A 15,935-nucleotide genomic window follows, 5' to 3' on the forward strand; every position below is an offset into this window, starting at 1 on the left:
GCGGACTCATTCAACCCCAGGCCTCATTGCAGTCCCTTTCCTCAGAGCCAAGAGCTTTCTGCGTATAATTCTAGAAGCGTTCTCTGGATATGCAGCATATATGGGGTATGTGTATGTATTTAACTAGTTTTCAGTTTATGGATATTTAACTTGCTTGTAGTCTTTTGCTATCACAGACAATGCAATGAACATCTCTGTATTTACAGCCTCAAGCTATTTGCTTCTAGAGGATGAATTCCTAGAGATGAAATTGCTGGCTCACAGAGTATATGTTTTAGTCTGTTTGGGCTTGTAAACAACAGACATTTACTTCTCATAGTTCTGGAGGCTGGATGACCAAGGTCACGGTGTCAGCGCAGGCTGATTCGGTGAGGGTCCTTTCCAGGTGCTAGACCACTGACTTCTTGTTGTATCTTCACATGGCAGAGAGCACAGGACACTAATCCCATGCATGAGGGCTACACTCCCATGACCTCATCTAATCCTAGTTACCTCCCAAGGGCCCCACCTCCTAACACCATCACATTGTGGGTAGGGTCAGTGGGGTGGGTATGGTTTCAACATATGAATTTGGAAGGGGATGCAAACACAACAGTATGTGAATTAAAATTTTTGATACAAATTGCCAGCTGTCTGCACAGAGGCAGAGACTGTCTTGATTTCTGGTCCCGCTACAGATGTACCCTATTACTTTTCACATCACATGAAAATTGATCACTTGTTTCAGGGAAACTAGTTGGGACTGCAAGCATGCTGCAGGAAGGAGGGATTAGAGGCAGTGCAGAGACTGATGCAGTTGTCTGGCTCCGACAGAACAACGTCTGGGGCCAGAGTGGGTGGATACAGAATCCAGAGAAAAGAATACATCTGAAATGAATGAACCTGTAAGATGGGGATTGGCTACCTGGTTGGCAAGGCCCAGTGTCAAATGCAAACGTGGGTCTACTGTTCAAAAATTGGTAAGACTTTCAATGAGGTGACAGGAGAGCATTAAACCAAGAGCAAGGCTCTTCTCAGCATAGGGCCTGGGGTGCTCGCCCATGAAACTGGCCTGCAGAAGGCTTGGCAATAGATAAAACATGGAGCACAATGAAGAATTAAAATCCCAGGAACTTAAGAACATAAAGTGAACAAAAGGTATCACACCATTATCTCCATCATCATCAATGACACTATCATCAGAACCATCTGTTTGTTGAGTGCCAAATACCTCTAGCACATTTTGAACATCCCAGAGGAGACAAGCTGTGTGTTTGTCCTGGGCGACTTATAATTTAGTTGAGGCCAGAGTCAGGAAATGACAACAAATAATGAAGGGGGTGATGCTTCAGTCCTAGTGTGAATCAGGATCAGCTAGGGGAACTTGATAATACTACCAAGGCCCTATTCACTGAGATCGGACTTCTGTATTTTCTATTAGCTTTCCATGTGATTCTGATGCACACTAAAGTTGGAGACCCACTGAAAGGGACCCACTGCTGCATGATACTGTCAGGATATTGACAGTACCCGCTACAGGGGTGCCATGAGGCTTTGGACGAGGTTCTCAAACTTGAGTGAGTATTGGAATCAGCTGGGGATCTTGTTAAAATGCCGGTTCCTGATTTCACTACTTGAAATTCTTATTTTGTGGGTCTGGAGCAGGGACTCAGAAGCTGGCATTTCATTCTGAGGTAGATATTTGAGGACCACAGTTTAAAAACAATGGTCCCTGGTTTCCAGGGAAGTTGTTTCAGAAGTTGATGCTTGAACTGGAATTTGAGGGGAGAATAATCCTTAAATGAGGGAGGAGGGGAGAGAGAGAAGAGGGTACAGGGCCTTCATGGAGTGAGAAAAAGCAGAGAAGTAGGAATATAAACGCCATTTTTTTGGGCAAAAAAGAGTATTCCAGTTGTCTGGTATATAAGCTGGTAGGGGGAAGCAGGTGAGGGCTGGATCAGACAAGACAAGCCCTCCCTGTGTCTCCCCCATCAAGGCCACTAGGCACATGAACTTCTCTTCACAGATCATGGCTGCAGTGGTGTATTATCACTGGAGATGTTCATTCGGAAGCCTTCCAACTCCAGCAGACACACAAGTCTTCGTATCTGCCTGGTCATGAGAGCCCTGTGTCCTTCTCAACACCAGCCTCCTGGAGGGATTTAAGAACTTTTATCCTAGATCTGAGTTCCAAACTTCTGTAGTTCATTGCATGAGTGCTACTTTATCGTTGCTTCTTATAACATGCCAAGGCAAATAAAAACATGAGCTTCATTTGGCTGCCTGCTCCTCGCCACCGCCTCATGGGCTGTTGGGTGCCCACTGCATTTCTCCTACATCAACCTCCAGGCTGCTCAGCAAGGCAACTTTCTGAGTTGTTCTGATGTGAAGTCTGGTCAAAGCTGACTGAAGCCCAGAAGGCACTCAGCTTAAATTCCAGGCTGAGGAGTGGTAGCTGGAAAGGGGTTATTTATATATTCCTCAGCTTGGAATAGTAAAACATTTTAAAAGGTATGGTGTTTAATCATGTCTGAGCCTGAGAAATGTGGAGCTCCTGTGAGGAATTCAGCTTCGTGAGGATAAAAGTAAGAAACTGGGAGCTTCTCCTGTCCAGCTTTCCAAAATGTTCTTGAATCTCTTGGCCTCTTTGCCCCACTTTGTTTTCCTATAGTCTAATTTGGGTTATGAAATACTGCATTTAAGACTAAGGGTCACTGCACCAAGATGTTGAGTATTCAACTTCTGATTTCTCTTACCATTTCAGGCAGGTCTCCCCAGTGTGTATTCCTTGCCAAGAGAATAAATGCAATTCAAAGTGAATTGCTCAGTAGTATTTTGTACCAGCTAATTACCATTTTCAAATACTTTGGATTTCCTTTTCATTTATCATGGTCAGTCTTGAAGAGGTAAGTAGCTTTTTGGATTCTCGTATGAAGGGGATGAAGTCCACCAACAAAAGGTGCTGAATAGAAAGCTAGGCAAACTCTCTTTCCAGGAGACCAAGCCTACCATTTCTGTCACATTCTTAGCCTCTCCTTACCCAGTGTCTGAGAATTTGAGACTTGAATCTGATCTTCTCAAATTGCAGTGCAATATATGGCAGTTACATCATCTGAAGAGCTTTCTAACAGGGAACAACTATTTTTAAACAATGACAATCTCTACCTTAAAAATACTATTATCTAGTATGCAAACTTTGGAATCAAATTTCAAGGCACTCTTGGTCCAGGTACCATGTCAAACAGGTTTAGTCTCAGACATGCAGGAATGGACAACTCACTCTGGAAGGTTACACTCTAGATGACAGGTATCCCCATTTGTGCTGGGTCTGACACCCAGAGTCAACGGAAGAAAAGATTAAGATCATTGTCATGGTCATAGTTTACACTGTTTCCCATTCCTTTCCCCCATACAGCCAAGTTTCTAACTCCCTGTAAGTGGAACATTGCCTCTATAGAAAATAAGGGAAAGCGGTATTGTCAATTATTCAGTTAATTTGCTTCTTGCAGAAACAACTATTTTTATTTCTGGACTGGTTGTAAATATTACTGAGTCCTCCCCAGATTTCCTCATGCTTTTTGGGGTATCATATTCAACTTTATTTTAGGTTCACAATTCTCAGCCAAACTTCCCTTGTGGGAAAAGAGAGACATGATATGGAGAAATCATACAGAAAGAATGATATTTAAGGCAAAGGAATAATTCTTTTGCTGTATTCACCACTAGTTAAAGCAATTTCCATTTCTGGGGCCACTGCAGTTTATGGTAACATGAAACACAAACTTAAGTCAGGTCTTGGACAACTGAGCCTGTAAGACTATGTCAGAGAAATTTTTAAAAATATATTAAATAGACTGTTTGGAATATTAGAAAGAGCTGAAGGGTATTTAGAGATTTTTGAGTTCAACAGCCACCACTTATTCCTACCACCGCCATTTTCCACATGAAGAAACAGAGACAGAGAGACAGTGAAGTCATCACGACTCCATGATCAAGTGGTGGTCGAGCTGGGACCACAGCCCAGGTCTCCTGACTTTCAATCCAATGCAGTTTCCACGAAGGCAAAGGGGGTGATCTGATGACAGAGGGCTCTGGATGAACTGATCTATGTGACTATTCCTATCCTCTTAGCTATTGCCTTGTTTTCTGTAGAGCAGGAAACGTAGCTTTCCCTTCTGTCATCCTCCACTATGTGAACCACGTGCTACGAACTCCTGTTGAGTGTGTAGGTGCAAATTATTCTTGATAATTGTGGGAGACAAAAAGATGAAACATTTTGTTCAAGATCAAGAATTCCTTGACTTACACCATCTAATGTGGGTGCAGAGTCCCTCCACTCTGCACTTGAAAAGAGAATAGAAAATCATCTCTTCTAGGTTAGCTGGACATTGACTCTCTGAAACAAATGCTGAGATACGATGTCTTGAGATTCTCTCCAGATCCAGGAGGTTGCAAGTCTGGTCTACTTCTGGCTCACCCTTCGTTTCTCTCTAGACCTAAGGAAAGCTCTTAAATGAACCCCTTAGACTCCGCTATCGACTGCACTGTGTTTCTTCCAAATTCATGCGGGGAAACCTTAACCTCCAATGTGACTGGAGATAGGGTCTTTAGGGAGGTAATTAAGAGGAGTTTGGGATTAATATATATAAAATTGATAATCAACACGGGCCTACTGTATAGCACAGGAAACTATATTCAGTATCTTGTAATAACCTATAATGGAAAACAATCTGAAAAAGAATATATATGTACATATATAACTGAATCTCTTTGAGGTACCCCGAAGCATTGTAAATCAACTACATTTTAATTTAAAAAGTGACAAAAAAGAGCAGGTAGTTAAGGTTAAATGAGGCCATAAGCATAAGGACTTAATCAGACATGACTGGTGTCCTTACAAGAAGAGGAAGAGACACCAAAGAGCATTCTCTTTCTGTGCACGCAGAGAGGCGAGACCGAGGGAGGACACAGTGAAAAGGCAGTGTCTACAGCTCAGAAAGAGAAGCCTTACCAGAAATCAAACCTGACAATACAATGACCTTGAACGTAGAGCCTGCAGAATTGTGAGAAAATTAATTTCTGTTGTTTAAGCCACCTCATCTGTGGTGTTTTGTAAATGTTCCCAGCAAAGTAATACAGATTTTGGTACAGTGAAATGAGGTGCTGCTGTAACAAATGACTGAAAGTGCGGAGTGGCTTTGGGACTGGGTAATAAGCAGAGGCTGGAAGAGTTCTGAGGTGCTCCTTAGAAGAAGCCGAGATTGTTGTGAACAGGCTGTTGGTAGAAACATGGAGGCCAGTGATTCTGGGGAGGGCTCAGGAAAGAAGAGAGCTGGACAGAAAGCTTCCGTCATCTGTCTTACAGAGACACATACATCATCATAAACAGAATGTTGGTGGAAATAGGAGCATTAAAGGTGGTGCTGGTGACGGCTCAGTGGAAGTGAGGAATATGTTACTGGCCGCTGGAGGAAAGGCAATGCTTGTTATAAAGTAGCAGAGAATTTGGCCGAAGTGTGTTCTTGTGGAACCTGTGGAAGGGAGGACTTGACAGCGGTGAAACTGGGTATTTAGCTGAGGAGGCCTCTAAGCAAAGTTTTGAAGGTATGGCCTGGTTTCTCTCCACTGCTTGTGGTAAAATGAGAGCGAAGAGAGAGAAACTGAGGAGGCTGCCAAGCAAAAAGTAACCAGAACCTGAAGATTTGGAACATTTTCAGCCTACCCACCTTGCAAAAAAAAACGAGAAAGCGAAAGTGTTCTGGAGAGAGCTCTGGAGGTTTGGCTGGACAACCACGCTATCAAGAGATGGCCATGATCTTAATCAGCTACCTCAGCAGAAGCCTGGACCAGAGATGTGATTATACCAGCGGAGGCACTGCCAGTGTGAACCAAAGGAGACTGAGACAGGATGCAATAAGGGAAAGCTTTCAGGCTTCTGGGATTCTACAGGACAGGGCAACAGAGCTATCTACCTGCACACCTCTTTATCCTTCAACAAAAGGTTAGAATGACCCTGAAGGCAGTTCAGAAATGGGCAGGGCTGTCACTCCTACCACAGACAGAGAGTTTACACTTGGAGGTAGGGGGTGGCTATCTCCTTGTTGGTTTCAGAGGGTGGAGCTACCTACTCCCTTTCAGCAGAGCCAGGCTAGCCCCTCCCAGTGACACAGGGCTGGGGCATCACAAAGACCTGTGGGGGTAGGGGCTGCCATCTAGGGCTGTGGAGTTGCTGCTGCCGCCCCAGTGGTCCCACAAGGCACAGCATTAAGCCAAAGAGGATTATTCTCATGCTTTAAGATCTAAGGAAATCTAAAAAATAAAATAAAATAAAATAAAAGAGAGAGAGAGCGCTAATGGAATTTGCCTTGCTAAATTTATGTACTTGCTTGAGACCTGCCACCCCTTTCTTCTGATTTTTCCCTTTTGGAATGAGAATGATTTATCTTATGCCTGTCCATTGTATTTTGGAAGCAAATAACTTGACTGTTTTCACAGGTTCACAACTGGAGAGGAATTCTGCCTGAGGATGAATTGTACCTTGAGTCTCACTTATACCTCATTTAGTTGACGCTGAGTGGGACTTTCAACTTGGATTGATGCTGAAATGGGTTAAGACTTTTGCAGCTGCTGGGATGAAGTAAATGCATTTTGTATATGAGAAGAACTCAGATTTCGGAGGGCTAGAGGGACAAGTGTTACAGACTGAACTGTATCTCCCAACTTCATATGTGGAAGCCCTTTGGAGATAAGGCCTTTACGGAGGTATAAAGGGTGAGTGAAATCCTAAGTGGGGGCCTTAATCCAAGACGACTTGATCCTTATGAGACACTGGAGAGTTCTCTCTCCACTCACACGGAGGGAAGGCCATGAGAGGACACAGGGAGAAGGTGGTCATCTGCAAGGGAGGAAGGGAGGTCTCACTGGAAACCAACCCTGGTGGCACTCTGATCTTGGACTTCAGGCCTCCAGAAGTGTGAGAGAATACATTTCTGTTGTTTTAGCTACCCAGTCTGTGGCATTTTGTTACGGCAACGTGAGCACACTAACACAGGCCCATTCTGACTTTTGCCTCCTTCCCATGTTCACTGCTGTCCTCTATTCTTGAGGTTGCTAACCCTCTCTTCTCTATTTCCAAGTCACATTCTATATATTCCCTTTTAGGGGTCAAAATCTGCATAAATTTGTTTGATTGTTCCCAAACATCAGTGACTGTGTATAATTTATTTCTTGCCCTTGTGACTCATTTTTTAAATTATGTTATATGTTGTCAGCAACGTGTACCTTACATAAAAAAAATTTACATATAGTAAAATTGGCTTTGTACATCAGATTTAAAAAATAAAGGGCTCCAAATACACTGAAAGGAATGCAACAAACAAATGAGCAAGAATTTAAGAATTCATACCAACTACAACTTTGGATAGTTATATAGCATTTTCATAAGTTCACAATTCTCATTGTCTTTAATATGCAAGATACACAAAACAAAAATAATATAGACAAGTTGGACAAAATAGTGACGTTAATCACTGAAAACTTTAAATTAAATTAAATGTCATTATTTTGAAGCTTACAGAGAATCAAATAGGAGCTAAAATGTTTTAAGTCAGAGGGACTGATCAGACTTGCTTTTTAAACTGAAGAGATACGAATTATTTATAATTGGAATTTTTGGACACATATATATTGAAGTAAAGCACTCCACAACAATTTGTTGCCAGAGGTAGGATATTAATAATCCAGCTTTCATGTAGTTTATGGTTTAGTAGGTGTATTTGCTAGGGTTGCCATAACAAAACACTACAGAATGGCTGGCTTAAACAACAAAAAGTCATCTGCTCCCACTCTGGGAGCTAGAAGCCTGAGGTCAAGGTGTTGGTAGGGACGGCTGCTTCTGAGGCCATTCTCCTTGGTCTGTAGACCATCAGCTCTCCCTGTGTCTTTACGTGGTTTCCCCATTGTCTGTGTCTGTGTTACAATCTCTTCTTATAAGAACACCAGTCATATCGGATTAGGGCCCATTTACATGACTTCACTTTACTGTAATTGCCTCTTTAAATGCCCTATCTCCAAATACAGTCACATTTTGAGGTCCTGGGGGTTTGGACTTCTACCCATGAGTTTTGGTGGGGAAGAGGAGACACAATTCAGCCCGTAACAGTAGGGATTTCTTCATCAATATATCTCACCACGAAAATCACTCTCTGAACTGAGTTAGAATTTGTGAGTTAGAAGTTCCTCTATCCATAAGAAGCAGAAAATCTAAGATTCAAACCTGGTCTGAGGACTCTAAATCCTGTCTATTACCACACTTCTAAATTTTAATTTATATTACTGTATAATAATAATATGTTATATAATAATATAATAAATTATATTATTAGTTGGTTAAACATGTCCTATTTTGCTAGAATATGCAAGGGTAAACTATGGTTTAGCCCAGTGATCAAAAATTCCAAAGGAATTGTGCTGTAATTTTGGGGGCAGTTGAGTACATGCATTTGGTTTTCCATCTTGTACAAACATGATGCAGAGAGTGAAATGATGCTTGAGAATCCATGCTCTTTTGTGTCACTAGGGTCACATTTAGTTCACTGCTTCCTGAAAAGGTAAAGCAAGTAAGTTCTTAATTTGCTTTCAAGGAGGTCCTTAAGCACAGGGAAGAAGAGAACCAAGCTTTTTTCTCTGGATCAGCTCTGGGATGGAATCAGTGAGGTATTTTGATGAACTGCAATAATAGAGCTTCCAAAAGAGATAAAATGTGTGTAATGGAGAAATTGTACATACACACATGTACACACACATATATATTATATATGTATATATGCACATATATTACATATATGTATGTGTATATATTACATACATATTTGTATATATGTGTATACATAAATATGATAATATATGTATATATAAATATGTATGTATTATATAAATTGTTATATATATACACACAAATATTAATTATAATATACCCATATTATTTATATTTTAATTTTTATGTAATAATATTAAGATATTATATATATAATATTAATATAAACATAAGTTGGGGGCTGAGATGGTGCCTGGAGAACACACATATATACCAAACACACACACAAATAAATACATAATTTATGTACAGTATATATAATATTATATATATATATATGTCTGTGTATCCGCCAGGCACCATCTCAGCCCCCAACATATATTTAAACAGTTTTAATTAATGCTTTACTCTGTTCTCTTAGGCATTTTGAAGAGAGGAACTTATGCTATATGCACACACATACCCCATTCTCAGTATTACAAAAACTACCTACTTTCTAGCAATAACTACATATAATAATAACTAGAGTAAAAAATATTTTTGCAACACTCCTAACCTGGAGGTGGGCTTTACACATGTGGGAAATTAAAGATGATTCTCCAACAAGTTGAAAATTGCCCATGAAGACTCTCTCTGCACTCAGGATTTGTAAGACATTGGATTTGTAAGACATTTGTTATCTTCTATGGGAAACATCAGGTTGGACATTGCCATTTCCCATTGTTTTTGCAGATGATGTCCACAGGGAAAGCCAAGTATGGAATAACCTGTGCAAATATTAATGGTAAGACTGAGTACAGCACAATGCAGATACCGGGTATAAGGAAGGTATGGCCACAATGTAACTTTCTAAACAAGTGTTTCCATCCTCATCACACCCCCTGCCAAAGGTCAGGCTGCATGATGTTGCCAGCAATAACACACTGTATCCCGTGGCTTTCATGCTGGGTCCTATTTCCTTCCTGTGACGTACAACAGTCTACTTATGATTACATATGGAAGAATTAGCAAAAAACCTTTCATCTGTATTTTTTTAGCCCTTGACGCACCTCCCTAGAATGCATATATTTCTGATTAAAAACAGATAAAAGGAATACACTGCTGTTTCATCTTGTTGATGCACATTTTAGACTGGAGTGTCGTTGCTTTTTGACCCTCCCTCCCTCCCAGACAGAACTACAGAAGAATGCTCTTGCCTCAGTTAGCAGTTAGCAGAGTTCTTCTTCAAGAGTGGCTGGGCTACCTCCTTTAGAATGACCTAATCCTATACAGCTGTCTTTATCGATGTGGGTGCATTATGACAGATAATGGGCATTCATTAGTGTAGCTGGGTATAGAACAATTTCATGGGAAAACAGAGGTAGAAAAAAAGGTGATTTCTTCACAGAGTCGGGATCGAAATCATTAGACTACTCTTGCCAGATTAGCTAAAGGTTATACCCTGATACTTCTTCCCTGAATCTCCTTTTGTAATGCCTCATGGCCCCTGTCTGTCCATTGGTATTGGCCATGATGAATATCATGAAAAACAAAGCTAATGGACTGAACCAAACTATGTTAGTGGAAAAGAACTCACTGAAACAATTCAAAATTAGATGACCATTTCTCATTGGGAATGAGGTGTCTGTGTGAGAGACAATGAGAACAAAGAGCAAGTAACGTTTCTAATTTGAATCTGACAACACAGGTGAGGTTAGCAGCATGTGGGACCAGACTTTTTTCTCTGATGAAAACCATGCATCCCCCATTACAGAGACAGAAGAAATGAGCCCCAGAGTAGTGATAATTATTCAGCTCACTAATCCTAACCTCAATTATGAGGCTCTGCTGTATTATTGAAGAGGGTTATTTTTTTTGGCTAAATTAAAATCAAAGTTTTGCCATGAGCAAGATCTTCACCACCCCCCACCAGCAGGCACCATGGCTAGACTGAATAGAGATCCCATTTTGATGACTAGAATCAGGAACTCTGTATAGGAGGTAAAATCATGTTCTAGAATCTGCTTATAAGTCAAAATCTTGAGAATCTATTTAAGTGATGGTCTCCTTTTACCAAAACACACACACATACTTCCATGTTGGGGAGCCATGGTTTCCTAGAACTGATGTCATGGGCCTTCATAGACTGGATGAATAACCCTGATGTCAAATGTATCTTTGACCCCACTTCTTCCTCTCCATGCTGGCAAAGTTGCCCCTTCACAGCTGTCCTCACCTCCTGCTTGACTCTCAGTACAGCCTCCTCACTGATCTTCTGCCCTGAGTAGGCCTGACCCCTCTCATTCCCTGGAGCCAAAGTCAAGGAGCAAAGGTACACACCTAGCCTGGTGTTCCTCTGCTCCCGTCCCTTGCAGGGTTTTCCTCCAGTCACAGGATAAAGCCCAGGTACCCCCACAATCTGGGCCTTATCTCTGCTTCTCCATCCTCACTTCTCATCACATCTTGACTGATACATAATGCCCCAGAAGTTCCAGAATTTTTGCAATTTCCTGCACATATTTCTTGAGTCCAGGTCATTATTTTTAGCAGTCACGTCAGCCTGAAACCCCTACTCCCTCCTCACTCCCATTCTTTGCTTGATTAATTTCCTCTGCACCTGAATAGCTCAACTCAGTTGCCTTTCCCACCAGGACCCTGTCCTGACAGCCTCTCTGCTAATCTCGGCCCATTTAGGTGTCTTGTTCTGGGCGCCTAAAATGCCTTGGACATACCCATACTGCTTACCACACAGCATTCTAATTATCTGCTTAGGTTTCTGTCTTCTACACTAGACTGACTGTAAGCCTCTTGAGGGTACGGGCTTGTGTGTTGTTCTCTCTTGTCTCCCCAGGTCTTAATAATGTGCTTGTACAGAGTATAAGCATTTGATTGTCAAATGTATAAAAAATGAATATAGAAAATATGCTTAATAAATAATCATTGATTTTTTTTGGATTCATGTGCTGCCCCTTTGGGGATAAACAGCAGCTTTAAAAATTTGTTTTGAATTAAAGATTCTTTAAATTCTATAGTGCTTTCCAATTTGCAAAAGTCTCACACACGATTTCATATAATCCCATAGTAACCCTTTCTTTCCCCCTACCCCTATAGTGCGTCTCCCTCCTTCCCTCTCCCCACTGGTAGCCACTAGTTTCTATATATCTGTGAGTAACAGTAGCTGTTCTTATGCATCTTCAGGATGTAAGAGGAAACACATACAAAAATATAAACTAAATGAAACAAAACAAGTGAAAGGACTTAGTACAGTGCTTGGCATGCAGGAATGCTCAGTGCTGACTCTTTTCCCCTTTCTATTACATTATATAATTACATATAAATTTAACTTATTTAAGATTTTATTAAACAAATTCTTATAAAATGCAGAGATGTAATTTTATATTTAAAGTATATTATAATTTATAAATTATAAGATAACCTAAATTTATTTTGACTAAATCACATCTCAAAATAGAACTAAAAATTAAGGGAAAACTGTTTTATTGAAGTTACTCAATCAGCGACTGTTTCTTGGACAGTACAGCTACATGCCAACCACGTGCTAAGTGCTGGAGGTACTTTGAGGGGCAGGATTTGGTGGCTCCTGCCTTCAGGGAGCTTACAATCGAGCGGACCTCACAGGACCTGAGTCCTCCATCCACACATTCTCAGGAACCAAGGAGCTTCCCAGTAAAATTGTAAGCACATGCTTCTAGATTCAAGTTAACTGTTACTTCACTCTTACTTTTTTTTTTTCAAATCCAGAAGGAAGTCACTATTTCTATAAAATGGTGGATGCCAAGGACAGGCATGGCCTGTAATTTTAGATCTTATTGAAGAATGACTCTTAAGGCACATTCCACACACCATCCTTCAGGGGTGGATTATTCAAACTCAGCCTGATCCAGCATGCCCACAAGAAAGGAAAGGTGCAATTCCTCTGACTCCTTGGTCCCAGTCTACTCAAAGGTCATGTGGGGAGGAGGCTGCACAACTGTAGTCACATGGGGATGGGGATTTGGAACACTGAACTACAAGGACGATGTGCATGTTGGGAATTTGACTGTGAATTCCAGTTAGCCCTATTTAGATAAGCAGGCGCCGACTATCCCAGGAGATTGTCTTGAGGGCTTAACTAACTTACAGCTGTTGGAATATTAGAGAAATTCCCAAAAGACACGAAATGGACATTGGGAGCCAAGTGTAATTTTGGGGGTCTGCCTTTCTCACTTATAGGCCCTGGGGACTGGCTTTCAATGTACTGAGCTTTTACACAATCACTTTTCAGTGCCTTGGTAAAATATGTCCCATGTGAAATGAGATTTGTATCTGTTTCAATGTTAATATCATAGGTACTTATGTATGAATTTAATGACATAGCAACAACAACAAAAAAACAACTTCAAGACATTTGAGAGCTTTGGTTAGCTAGTGGTTTGATTTTGTCCCCACTCTTTCACCCCCAGGGGCATTTGGTCATGACTGGAGACATTTTTGGTTGTCACAACCAAGGCGACCGTGCTTCTGGCTTCTAATAAGTAGAGGCCAGGATTCTAGTAAACATCCTATAAAAATTCACAAGAAAACCCCCTCAATACAGAGGCATCAGGCCCAAATGTCAATTATGTGGAGGTTGAGAAACCCTGGGTTAGGCCTTGGAATAAATAAGGAATGAACTGACTTCCATTCTTGTTATCTTGTTACATATCTCCATTTTCACCATGCTCCCCCAAATATATTCTAAACACAAACATTTAAATGAGATCTCCGTTCTCCAGGATCTCATAGAATTCATTTAGCAAGACCATGTAGATACCTACAAAATGTTAAATAAACAATACAACATAACAAGAAACAAAAATAAAGCAGTGTTAATTGCCAAATAAATAGTACAAGCAATCTTGCTAAGTGTTAAGAAATCGAAGAGATCACAGTAAAAATATGAATTTATATACTAAGATAATAGACTGTGAGGGCAGAGATTTGCTTTTTTGCTTAGCAAGATGCTTAGTAGTTGCTCAAAGTACTCAACAAATACTGCATAAATTCAGGAACAGATTTGGAGAGAGAGATCAAATACTTTCTAGAAGGTTGGGAGGAATAGCAAAGGTAAAAGTCAGGAGAAAGGACTAGGACTGATATATTCCAACCCCATAATAGGAGAGTTGGAGCAGGGGTATAGGGAAAAGGAGGTTGGGTCACTTGGATTTGCTTTATAGATACCAGCAACACAGATTAGGGCTTCTGTTGGCTCCATCTTAATCCCAATCTGTTCCATTACTTGTGTGTTTGAATCTGGGGGTGTCTTTAATTGCCCTGCAAGGCAGATGACAAGCATGTGAGCGTGAGTCTGTGTGTGTAGTGGGGGAGTGGAGTGTTGCATTATCTAGTCCTCACTGAAGTCTCCTCCTGTTTCTCTGGCCAGAGCCTTGGCTTTTTCTGTTCAGCCTGTGCTGAGATCTCTGGCGGTGTGTGGCAGTGACTCAGGGATGGGAGGGTGGGAGAGGAGCAGCCCAGCCTGGGCTTGGTCACTGCCTGCTGGGCTCTATCAGGGTCTGCATGTGAAGCCCACATTTGTCTGCATTCGGGGGATGCAGTTTTGCTGCCATTCTAACTGAGCAGCCACTTACCCTAAAGTGTACAGCAGCTCTAACATGGTGAGTGGTCTGCCCATGGAAAGAGGACAAGGCAAGGGGCAGCAAAAGGGTTGCCTGAGTAATGCAGTGTCCTTCTAGCCCTTCCTCCTCTACTTGGCTGGGGCTCTTTCATGGGTCACGCAAGTGGGGAAAACAAACCCCTCAACTCTCCACCAGGGCCACAGATCTAAGTGCCTTCTTGGGGTCAGAGGCAACACTTAGGCAGAAACAGAGCAGACCAGGACACGCGTTCCATCCTGCCAGACAGGGAGATTCTTTCCAGGCCTGTACAGCTTGAGGGGCTACTTTTCCAACTTCACTTTCGTTTTCCTTTGGTACCAAAGTCCTTGTGATACAGAATAGTTAGATCAGGCTGCAGAGCGCCCAGGACGGCTAGACACAAGACACCCAGAGGCCCCAGGGATAAAGTCAGGTTCTGAATAACCCCTGCCCCCAAACAGCTAGCCTACACCTGGTGGGGAGGGCACGTGGATGCTCAGGTAGTGACCACCTGGGAAGGAGGTGGAGTGACATGACATTGACAGCTTGCTCCATTAATCCACGAATACGAATTATGCTGATACCCACGGATGTTATGAGAATAGTCACTGTATAACATTAACATGATAGTAACTTGATCCCATGTCCTCTTTCCGTGGCTGACGATTCTTACCATTATCATGTTTTAAAACAATTCTGCTAAGGCTGGGCTATCTCCATTTTAGAGGGGAGGAAATCAATCAGCCAGGAAAGTTCACTTACTGACAGCTGAAATGGCCACCACGTTTCCCACTAAAAGAAGTCACACTGTGCGAGATCTGAAGGACATTTACCAAGGCTGACTCATACGAAATTGCAGATACACAACAAATTTCTTACACATAAAGATGGCAGTTCCGTAGACTCAACTCAAATCACCAGAGCAGCAGACTGTCCTTTCTACCTTTCACAGTGTAAGGCATTCGGGGGCATTAATGTATTTCTCTGGAATAGGCAGACTTGGTTCTCTCTCTACTGCAGAATAGATTTATTTTTCAATTCTAGGAAAGAAGCCCAGTCTCCCATGCTTGGAAGAATCATGATGCTCAACACGTGATTCCCCAGCCTCTCAGTCTGCAGCCCTGAGAGTCTTCACCCTGGAGGCACAGCCCTTCCCAGTGGTTGAGCAACTCCTGACCCAGGCAGGGAGGTTATCAGTCTCTCCATGGGTGGAGTCTGGAAGCAGACTGGCTTCCCTGAGCCCAGAGTCCATGTGTCAGGGATGAGCCCAGGGCACCCCACAGCCATCACTCTGTAATCCACTTCCCAATCCACGCCATGTCCCAGTCTATATAGCTCAGCATCTTCTGCCTTGCTTTTCTGAGTCACACTCACTCTGTTTTCCTTCTTGAGGTTTAGCTGTGCTGTGAATCCAAGGCAGCTTGGCATCTGATGAGCTTTTCAATCTTTCATCCTCTGGGACACTAGACTTGTCCCCAATATTCCAGCCACTGGCTGATATTCTGCTTCAAAATGGACAGGTCATCTAG

The 15,935-nt window shown here is 41.9% G+C and overlaps 1 protein-coding gene across 2 annotated transcripts in view; it reads right to left on the reverse strand.

Moving 5' to 3' along the window:
• The window catches only part of PIK3R1 (phosphoinositide-3-kinase regulatory subunit 1), a 562,158-nt gene that overhangs the window by 217,674 nt on the left and 328,549 nt on the right, over positions 1 to 15,935 (reverse strand). The window lies entirely within an intron of this gene.

The sequence above is a fragment of the Vicugna pacos genome, chromosome 3 (assembly GCF_048564905.1).
Source record: "Vicugna pacos chromosome 3, VicPac4, whole genome shotgun sequence".
Taxonomy (NCBI): Eukaryota; Metazoa; Chordata; class Mammalia; order Artiodactyla; family Camelidae; genus Vicugna; species Vicugna pacos.